Source organism: Scyliorhinus torazame, chromosome 12 (assembly GCF_047496885.1).
Source record: "Scyliorhinus torazame isolate Kashiwa2021f chromosome 12, sScyTor2.1, whole genome shotgun sequence".
Classification (NCBI taxonomy): domain Eukaryota; kingdom Metazoa; phylum Chordata; class Chondrichthyes; order Carcharhiniformes; family Scyliorhinidae; genus Scyliorhinus; species Scyliorhinus torazame.
The window spans coordinates 1,200,695-1,213,513 of record NC_092718.1 but is presented as its reverse complement, the minus strand read 5'-3'; the positions used below and the strand labels follow the sequence as shown (position 1 = coordinate 1,213,513).

The following is a 12,819-nucleotide window of genomic DNA, read 5'->3' as shown; positions in this document are numbered from 1 at the left end:
CACTTCTCAGCCCAGCTCTGCATCCTTCTATGTCTCTTTGCAGCCGACAACAGCCCTCCTCACTATCCACAACACCACCAATCTTCGTATCGACTGCAAATTTACTGACCCACCTTCAACTCCCTCATCCAAGTCATTAATGAAAATCACAAACAGCAGAGGACCCAGAACTGATCCCTGCGGTACGCCACTGGTAACTGGGCTCCAGGCTGAATATTTGCCATCCACCAGCACTCTCTGACTTCTATCGGTTAGCCAGTTCGTTATCCAACTGGCCAAATTTCCCACTATCCCATGCCTCCTTACTTTCTGCAGAAGCCTACCATGGGGAACTTTATGAAATGCCTTACTAAAATCCATGTACAGTACATCCAATGCTTTACCTTCATCCACGTGCTTGGTCACCTCCTGAAGTAAGACTAACTGGCCTGTAATTCCCAGGGTTATCCCTATTCCCTTTTTTGAACAGGGGCACGATATTCGCCACTCTCCAATCCCCTGGTACCACCCCTGTTGACAGTGAGGACGAAAAGATCATTGCCAACGGCTCTGCAATTTCATCTCTTGCTTCCCATAGAATCCTTGGATATATCCCGTCAGGCCCGGGGGACCTGTCTATCCTCAAGTTTTTCAAAATGCCCAACACATCTTCCTTCCTAACAAGTATCTCCTCGAGCTTACCAGTCTGGTTCACACTATCCTCTTCAATAATATGGCCCCTCTCATTTGTAAATACAGAAGAAAAGTACTCGTTCAAGACCTCTCCTATCTCTTCAGACTCAATACACAATCTCCCGCTACTGTCCTTGATCGGACCGACCCTCGCTCTAGTCATTCTCATATTTCTCACATATGTGTAAAAGGCCTTGGGGTTTTCCTTGATCCTACCCGCCAAAGATTGTTCATGCCCTCTCTTAGCTCTCTTAATCCCTTTCTTCAGTTCCCTCCTGGCTATCTTGTATCCCTCCAATGCCCTGTCTGAAACTTGTATCCTCAGCCTTACGTAAGTATCCTTCTTCCTCTTAACAAGACATTCAACCTCTCTTGTCAACCATGGTTCCCTCACTTGACCATCCCTTCCCTGCCTGACATACATATCAAGGACACGTAGTACCTGTTCCTTGAACAAGTTCCACATTTCACTTGTGTCCTTCCCTGACAGCCTATGTTCCCAACTTATGCACTTCAGTTCTTGTCTGACAACATCGTATTTACCCTTCCCCCAATTGTAAACCTTGCCCTGTTGCACGCACCTATCCCGCTCCATTACTAAAGTGAAAGTCACAGAATTGTGTTCACTATCTCCAAAATGCTCCCCCACTGACAAATCTCACTTGCCCTGGTTCATTACCAAGTACCAAATCCAATATTGCCCCTCCTCTGGTCGGACAATCTACACTGTGTTAGAAAAGCTTCCTGGACACACTGCACAAACACCACCCCATCCAAACTATTTGATCTAAAGAGTTTCCACTCAATGTTTGGGAAGTTGAAGTCACCCATGACTACTACCCTGTGACTTCTGCACCTTTCCAAAATCTGTTTCCCAATCTGTTCCTCCACATCTCTGCTACTATTGGGGGGCCTATAGAAAACTCCCAACAAGGTGACTGCTCCTTTCCTATTTCTGACTTCAATCCATACTACCTCAGTAGGCAGATCCTCCTCGAACTGCCTTTCTGCAGCTGTTATACTATCTCTAATTAACAATGCAAATCCCCCACCTCTTTTACCACCCTCCCTAATCTTATTTGAACATCTATAACCTGGAACCTCCACCAACCTTTTTTCTGCCCCTCTTCTATCCCAGTTTCCGTGATGGCCACCACATCGTAGTCCCAAGTACCGATCCATGCCTTAAGTTCACCCACCTTATTCCTGATGCTTCTTGCGTTGAAGTATACACACTTTGTGGTAGTCACCACTGTTTGTATAATATTTGTATTAGTGGTAATACGGTAAGCCTCCTGTACTACAGGTACGGGGGTAGATCCCTGCCTGCTGGTTCCGCCCAGTAGGCGGAGTATAAATGTGTGTGCACACCGAGCTGCTCCCATTTCTGGTAGCAGCTACAGGAGGCCACACATCTCTGCTTAATAAAGCCTCGATTACTCTCTACTCTCGTCTCGTCGTAATTGATAGTGCATCAATTTATTAAGCAGAGATATTACAGCGATGGAACTACGCATCAAGCCTGATCGCCTACAGCTCCACCCGCAAGCAGACAACGCCATGTCGGCCTTCGACCACTGGCTCGCTTGTTTCGAGAGCTAACTCCGATCCACGACGGACCAACCCTCGGAGAAATAGAAACTCCAGGCCCTTTACTCACGGGGGAGCTCCGATAATTTTCCCCTTATCCGGGATGCGCCTACTTACACGGCAACAATGGAGCTCCTGAAAGGACATTATATTCGCCCAATCAACAAACTGTACGCCAGGCACCTCCTGTCCATGAGACAGCAACTCCCTGGTGAGTCTTTAGACGATTTCTGGTGTGCCCTGCATATCCTGGCGAGGAACTGTGACTGCCAGGCAGTTTCGGCAGTCGAACATACTGAACTTTTAATCAGGGACGCTTTTGTTACGGGCATGGGGTCGGGGTACATCCGCCAGCGCCTATTAGAAGAGGGTACGGTCGACCTCGCGGCAATCAGGCAGCTCGCAAACTCACAGACTGTTGCCTCCTGTAACGTACAGTCGAACGCCCCCGACCGCACGGCGCCCTCATGGACATCATGGGCCCCACCAGCGGCCGCCCGCAGCCAAACCCCAAGCCTGCGCCGCGCGGCAGCCAGCCAACCCCGGGGGGCCCAAATGCTATTTCTGCGGGCAGACAAAGCACCCCCGGCAGCGCTGCCCGGCGCGGAGCGCAATCTGCAAGACCTGCGAGAAGAAGGGACATTTCGCTGCTGTGTGCCAGGCCCGGTCGATCGCTGCTGTATCTACGCCCAGTGTTCCTGCACCCCCCACGTGCGACCAGTGGGCGCCGCCATCTTCCTCCCAGCAGAACACATGTGGCTCGTGGGCGCCGCCATCCTTAACGCCGCCCGCCATTAAGGTGGGCGTCGCCATCTTTGGCGCCATTTTGGACGGCGCCTCAGGACCCCGGGTCGTCGGGCACCTCATCTGGCCGCTCATCGCCTGCCACCAGCACCAACCAGCCCGGGGCCCACCAACACCAGCCGCAGCTCGCCTCCATCACGCTCGACCAGTCCCGGCCGCACAACCTCGCAACCGCGTCGACGACGGTGAAAGTCGATGGGCACAAGACATCCTGCCTTCTTGACTCCGGGAGCACAGAGAGCTTCATCCACCCCACTACGGTAAGGCGCTGCTCCCTCGCGGTACACCCCGTTACCCAACGCATCTCCCTGGCCTCCGGATCCCACTCCGTGGAAATCCGGGGGTACCGTATCGCGACCCTCACCGTCCAGGACATAGAGTTCAGCAACTTCCGGCTCTACGTCCTCCCCAACCTCTGCGCTGCCCTGTTACTCGGCCTGGACTTCCAGTGCAACCTCCAGAGCCTAACACTGAAATTCGGCGGACCCCTACCCCCCCTCACCGACCCTTAAGGTCGACCCACCTTCCCTGTTTGCAAACCTCACCCCGGATTGCAAACCCGTCGCCACCAGGAGCAGACGGTACAGTGTCCAGGACAGGACCTTCATCAGGTCCGAGGTCCAGCGGCTGCTGCGGGAAGGCATCATCGAGGCCAGAAACAGCCCCTGGAGAGCCCAAGTGGTCGTAGTAAAGACTGTGGAGAAACACAGGATGGTCGTTGACGACAGCCAGACCATCAATCGGTACACGCAGCTCGACGCGTACCCCCTCCCACGCATATCTGATATGGCAATCAGATTGCACAGTACCGGGTCTTCTTCACAGTGGACCTGAAATCTGCCTACCGCCAGCTCCCCATCCGCAAGGCGGATCTCCAATACACGCCGTTCGAAACAGACGGCCGCCTTTACCATTTCCTTAGGGTTCCCTTCGGCGTCACTGACGGGGTCTCGGTCTTCCAGCGTGAGATGGACCGAATGGTTGACCGGTACGGGATGCGGGCCACCTTCCCATACCTCGATAACGTCACTATCTGCGGCCACGACCAGCAGGACCACGACGCTAACCTTTTCAAATTTCTCCACACTGCTAAACTCCTGAACCTCACGTACAATAAGGAGAAGTGCGTGTTCCACACCAACTGCTTAGCCATCCTTGGCTATGTGGTGGAAAATGGAGTTCTAGGGCCTGACCCCGACGGCATGCGCCCCCTCATGGAACTCCCCCTCCCCCACTGCCCCAAGGCCCTCAAACGATGCCTGGGATTTTTCTCCTATTATGCCCATTGGGTCCCTAACTATGCGGACAAGCCCCGCCCACTCATCCACTCCACAGTTTTCCCCCTGACGGCTGAGGCCCGCCAGGCCTTCAACCGTATCAAGGCCGACATCGCCAAGGCCGCGATGCACGCGGTCGACGAGACCCACCCCTTTCAGGTCGAGAGCGATGCATCAGACGTCGCTCTGGCCGCCACCCTCAACCAGGCAGGCAGGCCCGTGGCCTTCTTTTCCCGCACCCTCCATGCCTCCGAAATTCGGCCCTCCTCTGTCGAAAAGGAGGCCCAAGCCATCGTAGAAGTTGTGCGGCAGTGGAGGCATTCCCTGGCCGGCGGGAGATTCACTCTCCTCACTGACCAATGGTCGGTTGCCTTCATGTTTAATAATGCACAGCGGGGCAAGATCAAAAATGATAAAATCTTAAGGTGGAGGATCGAGCTCTCTATCTGCAATTACGAGATTTTGTATCGCCCGGGGAAGCTCATAGAGCCCCCCGATGCCCTTGTGGTAGTCACCACTGTTTGTATATATGACGTATATGAGAAGTAATACGGTAAGGCTCCTGTACTACAGGCACGGGGGTAGATCCCTGCCTGCTGGCTCCGCCCAGTAGGCGGAGTATAAATGTGTGTGCTCACCGAGCTGCAGCCATTTCAGTAGCAGCTGTAGGATGCAACACATCTCTGCTTAATAAAGCCTTGATTACTCTCTACTCTTGTCGCGTCGTAATTGATAGTGCATCAATTTATTAAGCAGAGATCTGTTGCCTCCCACAACTGCTGCCGAAATTCGGCACTCCTCCGTCGAAAAAGAGGCCCAAGCCATCATTGAAGCTGTGTGGCATTGGAGGCATTACCTGGCCGGCAGGAGATTCACTCTCCTCACTGACCAACGGTCGGTTGCCTTCATGTTCAATAACACACAGCGGGGCAAGATCAAAAATGATAAAGTCTTGAGGTGGAGGATCAAGCTCTCAACCTACAATTACGAGATTTTGTATCGCCCGGGGAAGCTCAAATGAGCCCCCCGATGCCCTATCCCGAGGTACATGTACCAGCGCACAAGTGAACCGACTCCGGGCCGTACAGGATAGTCTCTGTCACCCAAGGGTCATCCGGTTCTTTCACATCATAAAGGCCCACAACCTACCCGACTCCATTGCGGAGGTCAGGGCTGTCACCAGAGACTGCCAGGTCTGCGCGGAGTGCAAACTGCACTTCTACCGGCCAGACCGAGCGCACCTGGTGAAGGCCTCCCGCCCCTTTGAACGCCTCAGCATGGACTTCAACGGGCCTGTCCCCTCCTCCGACCGAAACACGTACTTCCTGAACGTGGTCGACGAATACTCCAGATTCCCCGTCGCAGTCCCATGCCCCGATATGACGTCTGCCACAGTCATCAAAGCCCTCAATAGCATCTTCACCCTGTTCGGTTTCCCTGCTTACATCCACAGTGACCGGGGATCCTCCTTTATGAGTGATGAGCTGCGTCAGTTCCTGCTCAGCAAGGACATCGCCTCGAGCAGGACGACAAGCTACAACCCCCGGGGAAACAGGCAGGTGGAGAGGGAGAACGGGACGGTCTGGAAGGCCATCCTGCTGGCCCTGCGGTCTAAATATCTCCCAGTCTCCCTCTGGCAGGGGGTCCTCCCTGACACCCTCCACTCCATCCAATCGCTACTTTACACGGCGACTAATGCAACCCACATGAACGTCTCCTTGCCTTCACTAGGAAGTCCACCTCTGGGGTTTCGCTCCCGACATGGCTGGCAGCTCTTAGACCCGTTCTCCTCTGTAAGCACGTGCGGCTCCACAAGGCGGGCCCGTTGGTCGAAAGGGTACAGCGACTGCACGCGAACCCGCAGTACGCCTACGTGGTGTACCCTGATGGCACCAGCTGGATCCCCACCCACGACCCCACACCACCCGACACCCCCCCCCTCCGATTGCCCTGGCATCACCCACCCTCCCCCCAGCGCACCTCACTACAGCCCCCGCCCCAGGATGATCTGTCCTCCCACTGGTTCCACCCGGGGATGAAGATGAGGACAACACGCTCCCGGAGTCAGCCGGAGCCTGCATCACCGGGACCGAGACGCTCACAGCGGAGGATCAAGGCACCTGACCGGCTAAATTTGTAAAATTTCACCAGACTGTAAACCTTAAATTCTCACAAACAGGGGGCGAATGTGGTAGTCACCACTGTTTGTATAATACCTCTATTAGAGGTAATACGGTAAGGCTCCTGTACTACAGGTACGGGGGTAGATCCCTACCTGCTGGTTCCGCCCAGTAGGCGGAGTATAAATGTGTGTGCACACCGAGCTGCTCCCATTTCTGGTAGCAGCTGCAGGAGGCAGCACGGTAGCATTGTGGATAGCAGAGCTCCAGGGTCCCAGGTTCGATTCCGGCTTGGGTCACAGTCTGTGTGGAGTCTGCACATCCTCCCCATGTGTGTGTGGGTTTCCTCCGGGTGCTCCGGTTTCCACAGTCCAAAGATGTGCAGGTTGGGTGGATTGGCCATGATAAATTGCCCCTAGTGTCCAGAATTGCCCTTAGTGTTGGGTGGGGTTACTGGGTTATGGGGATAGGGTGGGATGTTGACCTTGGGTAGGGTGCTCTTTCCAAGAACCGGTGCAGACTTGATGGGCCGAATGGCCTCCTTCTGCACTGTAAATTCTATGATCTATGATCTCTGCTTAATAAAGCCTCGATTACTCTCGTCTCGTCGTAATTGATAGTACTTCACACTTCAACCCATCTCCGTGCCTGCAAGTACTCTCCTTTGTCAGTGTTCCCTTCCCCACTGCCTCATTACACGCTTTGGCGTCCTGAATATCGGCTACCTTAGTTGCTGGACTACAAATCCGGTTCCCATTCCCCTGCCAAATGAGTTTAAACCCTCCCGAAGAGTACTAGAAAACCTCCCTCCCAGGATATTGGTGCCCCTCTGGTTTGGATGCAACCCGTCCTGCTTGTACAGGTCCCACCTTCCCCAGAATGCGCTCCAATTATCCAAATACCTGAAGCCCTCCCTCCTACACCATTCCTGCAGCCACGTGTTCAGCTGCACTCTCTCCCTATTCCTAGCCTCGCTATCACGTGGCACCGGCAACAAACCAGAGATGACAACTCTGTCTGTCCTGGCTTTTAACTTCCAGCCTAACTCCCTAAACTCGTTTACTACCTCCACACCCCTTTTCCTACCTACGCCGTTGGTACCAATGTGCACCACGACTTCTGGCTGCTCCCCCTCCCCCTTAAGGATCCTGAAGACACGATCCGAGACATCCCTGGCCCTGGCACCCGGGAGGCAACATACCTTCCGGGAGTCTCGCTTGCAACCACAGAATCTCATATCTATTCCCCTAACCATTGAATCTCCGACTACTATTGCTTTTCTATTCTCCCCCCTTCCCTTCTGAGCCCCAGAGCCAGACTCAGTGCCAGAGACCTGACCACTAGGGCCTTCCCCCGGTAGGTCATCCCCCCCCAACAGCATCCAAAACGGTAAACTTGTTTTGAAGGGGAACGGCCACGAGGGATCCCTGCACTGTCTGCCTATTTGTTTTCTTTCCCCTGACTGTAACCCAGCTATTCTTGTCCTGTACCTTGGGTGTGGTTACCTCCCTGTAACTCTTCTCAATCACCCCCTCTGCCTCCCGGATGATCCGAGGTTCATCCAGCTTCAGCTCCAGTTCCCTAACACGGTCTCTGAGGAGCTGGAGTTGGGTGCACTTCCCGCAGGTATAGTCAGCGGGGACACCGGTGGTATCCCTCACCACCCACACCCTACAGGAGGAGCATGCAACTGACCTAGCCTCCATCCCCACTTACCTTACAGAATATAGCTGCCCTGTGGACCAACTGGATCTCCGCCCTCCGACTCTGCTCCCAGTCAGCTGCACTCTCTGTAAATTCCCGGCTCCCTTCACGCTCTTTGAGGAAATGTAGGAAATGAAATGGAAGGAGCACCGTACTCCCTCCTCACCAAACTCCCTCAGTCACCACACTCTCACTATAGCACTCAAAACGCACCAAATTCAGCACTCAGTGCAAACAAAGTCAGCACTGTAGGTGGATCACTTTTATACTGTGAATCTAGCCTCTGAAAACTGGCCTAATCCAATGAACTAATTAACAAGCGCCAGCTGCAAGTAGCTACAAGTGGAACCTTTGTTTAAAGCTGATCGAAAATTCACCTTCTTCTAACCAAACAGCAACTTTTAAGTTAATTAACTAAATAAAAGAAAGACTAGGCTTCAGATAAAAATGAACCCTTATTATCCCTCAGTCACCAAACTCTCACTACAGCACTCAAATAAATGCACCCAAATTCAGCACTCAGTGCGAACTCCATTTTCTCATCAAGACATCACTTTTACGGTAATAACACTCTGGTATACACTCAGATTCCTCTTCCATATATGCTTTCTGATACATCCATTTTATTTCTACATCTTTCTGTTTTAACTCCGCCAATTTTCCTGAACTAAAAATATCCGCCTCATCCTCCACCTGTTCTTGTTCTTTTTCAACCATCTGATCAAAAGTCGTTTCTGATAATTGCACTTCAACTTCATCTTCACTCTTTGATTTCTCCTCTTGTTTTAACCTGTGACTTTGCGACCTTGTTACTACACAATCCGGAAAAATCCCAGGATATTCGTCCTTCAACCCTTCAGTTGTCAGATTTTCCACAGGTTTATCAACTACAGTAGGCATCACTCCCACCTGCGATCCAGCTATATCATTACCCAAGATAAACTGTATTCCTGGACAAGATAGTTTCTCTATTACTCCTACTACCACTTCACCACTCTTCACTGGACTTTCCAACCTTACCTTATATAATGGAACACTACTCCTCTCACCCTGAATTCCACATATTACCACCTTTTCTGGCAACATTCTTCCCAGACTACATCACTCCTCATCTCTTACCATTAAAGATTGACTAGCTCCCGTATCTCTTAAAATTGTGACTTCTTTACCTGCTCCTCCTGATACACATGAGTAAACTTTACCCACACAAGTAAATTCTTTAAAGAGATCTGGCACCTTCTTATCAATCACCTCTTGATCAGGCTGTACAATTTTTTGTACCTCCTTCACTTCCCTTGGACATTCCTTTACCACTTTAACAAACCCCACTGTCTTATCCTGTTTTACCACATCAGCCTTCCCAGTGCTTTTCTTCAACCACCAACACTGTGACTTTACATGGCCTAGTTTATTACAGTGAAAACATCTGAAACTTTTCATGTCTCTTCCACTCTCCTGGATTTCTTTTTTAATCTGAGGTACACTCTCCTTACTATCTCCCATCAGATCACCTTTACCTTTACCACTTGAGTATTTCTCATGTCCCCAGTTTCTATCCCTCACAGGCTGAAACTGATGTCGGAAACTAATCTTTGATTTATGAACTAATTCATAATCATCTGCCATTTCCGCTGCTAATCTCGCAGTTTTAACCCTCTGTTCTTCCACATGAGTTCTCACTACATCAGGAATTGAATTTTTAAGCTCCTCCAAGAGTATAATTTCTCTGAGAGCTTCATACGTTTGGCCTATTTTCAAAGCCCTTATCCACCTATCAAAATTACTCTGTTTGAGCCTTTCAAACTCCATGTATGTTTGACCAAACTCTTTCCTTAAATTTCTAAACCTATGTCTGTAAGCTTCAGGCACTAGCTCATATGCATTTAAGATGGATTTCTTCACCTCCTCATACGTTCCAGATACCTCCTCCGGTAGTGATACAAACACTTCACTAGCTCTACCTACCAGCTTTGTTTGAATCAGTAATACCCACATGTCCTGTGGCCATTTCATTTGTTTAACTACCTTCTCAAATGAAATGCAAAAGGCTTCCACCTCCTTCTCGTCAAACCTTGGCAATGCTTGGACATATTTAAATAGATCCCCACCAAGCCTTCGACTTTGACGCTCTTTCTCACTCTCCTCATCACTATCATCCAACTGTACGTTTCCCTTTACGCCTGCCAATTTTAACTGACTGTCATGTTTCATGGCCATTTTCTGAAGTTCAAACTCTCTCTCTTTATCTTTTTCCCTGATCTGTATCTCCCTTTCTCTTTCTTTTTGTTCTGCTAGGGGTATTCTTTATTTTTTCCTTTCTTCTCTCTCCTTTTCTTTTTCCCCCCTCTCTCTATCTTTTCCTCTCTTTCGTATTCAAGCTGCTTTAATTCTTTCTCATGTTCCATTTGTTTAATTTGTAACTGAATTTTTGCCATTTCCAATGAGTCAAACTGTATCTTAGGCAACTTTAAATACTTAGCCACCGCCATAATGACCTCAACTTTTTGCATTTTGTCAGATAATGTTAACTGCAATGTTTTTGCTAAATCTTTTAGTCTCCGTCCGTAAGGTACTGCATGTGACCGTCTCCACGGAGAGAGAGAGGCATAGAGACAGAGAGAGAGAGAGAGAGACAGAATTGAGAGACAGAGAGAGAGAGAGAGAGAAAGGAGAGAGACAGAGAGACAGAGGGAGAGACAGAGATACAGCGAGACAGAGAGAGAGAGAGAGAGAGAGAGAGACAGAGAGAGAGAGAGCCAGAAAGGAGAGAGAGAGAGAGATACAGAACATAGAACATTACAGCGCAGTACAGGCCCTTCGGCCCTCGATGTTGCGCCGACCTGTGAAACCACTCTAAAGCCCAGAATGAGACACACAGAGACAAACACGCAGTGAATATTTCCTGACTATTATCTTCTGATTATTATCATTTTTACATTAATTATTTACAAACAGAAACAAAGATGGAAACAGAAGAATGAGTTTACACTTTCAATATTTCCGCATGAGTCAGAGAGAGAGAAAGGAGAGAGAGAGACAGAGAGGCAGAGAGAGAGAGGCAGAGAAAGAGAAAGGAGAGAGAGAGACAGAGAGAGAGCCAGAGAGGCAGAGAAAGAGAAAGGAGAGAGAGAGACAGAGAGTGAGACAGAGAGAGGCAGAGAGACAGAGAGAGAGACAGAGAGACAGAGAGAGAGACAGAGAGAGAGAGAGAGAGACAGAGAGAGAGAGAGAGGCAGAGAGACAGAGCGAGAGACAGAGAGAGAGACACAGAGAGACAGAGAGAGAGACAGAGAGAGAGAGAGAGGCAGAGAGACAGAAAGGAGAGAGAGACACACAGCGAGAGAGACAGAGAGTGAGACAGAGACAGAGAGACAGAGAGAGAGAGAAAGAGAGAGACAGACAGAGACACAGAGAGACAGAGAGAGAGAGAGGCAGACAGAAAGAGAGAGAGAGAGAGAGACAGAGAGAGAGAGAGCGAGACAGCGAGAGACACAGAGAGAGAGAGGCAGACAGAAAGAGAGACAGAGAGAGAGAGACAGAGAGAGAGGCAGACAGAAAGAGAGACAGAGAGAAAGAGAGAGACAGAGAGAGAGGCAGACAGAAAGAGAGACAGAGAGAGCAAGACAGCGAGTCAGAGAGAGAGAGACAGACATAAGAACATAAGAACTAGGAGCAGGAGTCGGCCATCTGGCCCCTCGAGCCTGCTCCACCATTCAATGAGATCATGGCTGAGAGACAGAGAGAGAGAGACAGAGAGAGAGAGAGCGAGGGAGAGAGAGACAGAGAGTGAGAGAGACAGAGCGAGAGAGAGACAGAGACAGGGAGTCACAGAGAGACAGAGGGACTGAGACAGAGAGTGAGAGAGAGACAGAGAGAGAGACAGAAGTGAGAGAGAGACAGAGAGAGAGAGACAGAGACAGAGACAGAAGTGAGAGAGAGACAGAGAGAGAGAAAGACAGACAGAGAGAGAGAGAGAGAGACAGAGAGAGAGAGAGACAGAGACAAAGAGTCATAGAGCGACTGAGAGAGAGAGACAGAGACAGAGAGAGAGACAGAGAGTGAGAGAGAGAGAGAGAGAGAGAGAATGGTTCTTTAATTACAGTTTTCTTCTCCAGGCGAAGTGACCAAGTTGATCTATGAAGTTTTGTGTTTCCTGGTTCTTATTGTCAGCCCAGTCTCGTAATGAACCACTCCCAGCTAGCAGACAGGAACCAGCAGCAAATACTCTCAGATGCAGATACGTGTTACTGTCTCACTGCGCACTCTGCTGCCCACCGGTAGAATGGCTCCCAGCAAATCAGCAGAGGGAGGGACAGAGAGAGAGAGAGTGGTAAATGATGTGTTGGGTAAGCTGGGTCTACGAGGACTGCGTTTACTGTCGCAGAGAGCGAGACAGGCTTCCAACACTTGAGGAAATGCAACTCTATTTTATTAAACTCTTAACTACTAAACATGCTTGAACTGTGGGTTGACACTGTGCTGAGTTAACTGGAGACCTGAGGCTAACCTGACCAGAGTATCTCACTGCCACATGGTGTATGTTCTAGTTGCTGCTCACGGGGTCTGACTGTCCCAGAGGCTGCATCCCCAGAGAGCGGGAAAACTAGTGCCCTCTGGTTATATAGTGGCCGTGTCCTGTCTGGTGATTGGCT

The 12,819-nt window shown here is 50.4% G+C and overlaps 1 protein-coding gene across 1 annotated transcript in view; it reads right to left on the bottom strand.

The window, feature by feature from the left end:
- c12h15orf48 (chromosome 12 C15orf48 homolog) overlaps positions 1-12,474 on the bottom strand; it is a 30,643-nt gene extending 18,169 nt beyond the window's left edge. The window contains exon 1 of the mRNA XM_072470265.1: positions 12,268-12,474. The gene's annotated coding sequence lies outside the window, so the exon portion shown is untranslated. The remainder of the gene's footprint in view (positions 1-12,267) is intronic.
- Between the last annotated feature and the right edge of the window lie 345 nt (positions 12,475-12,819).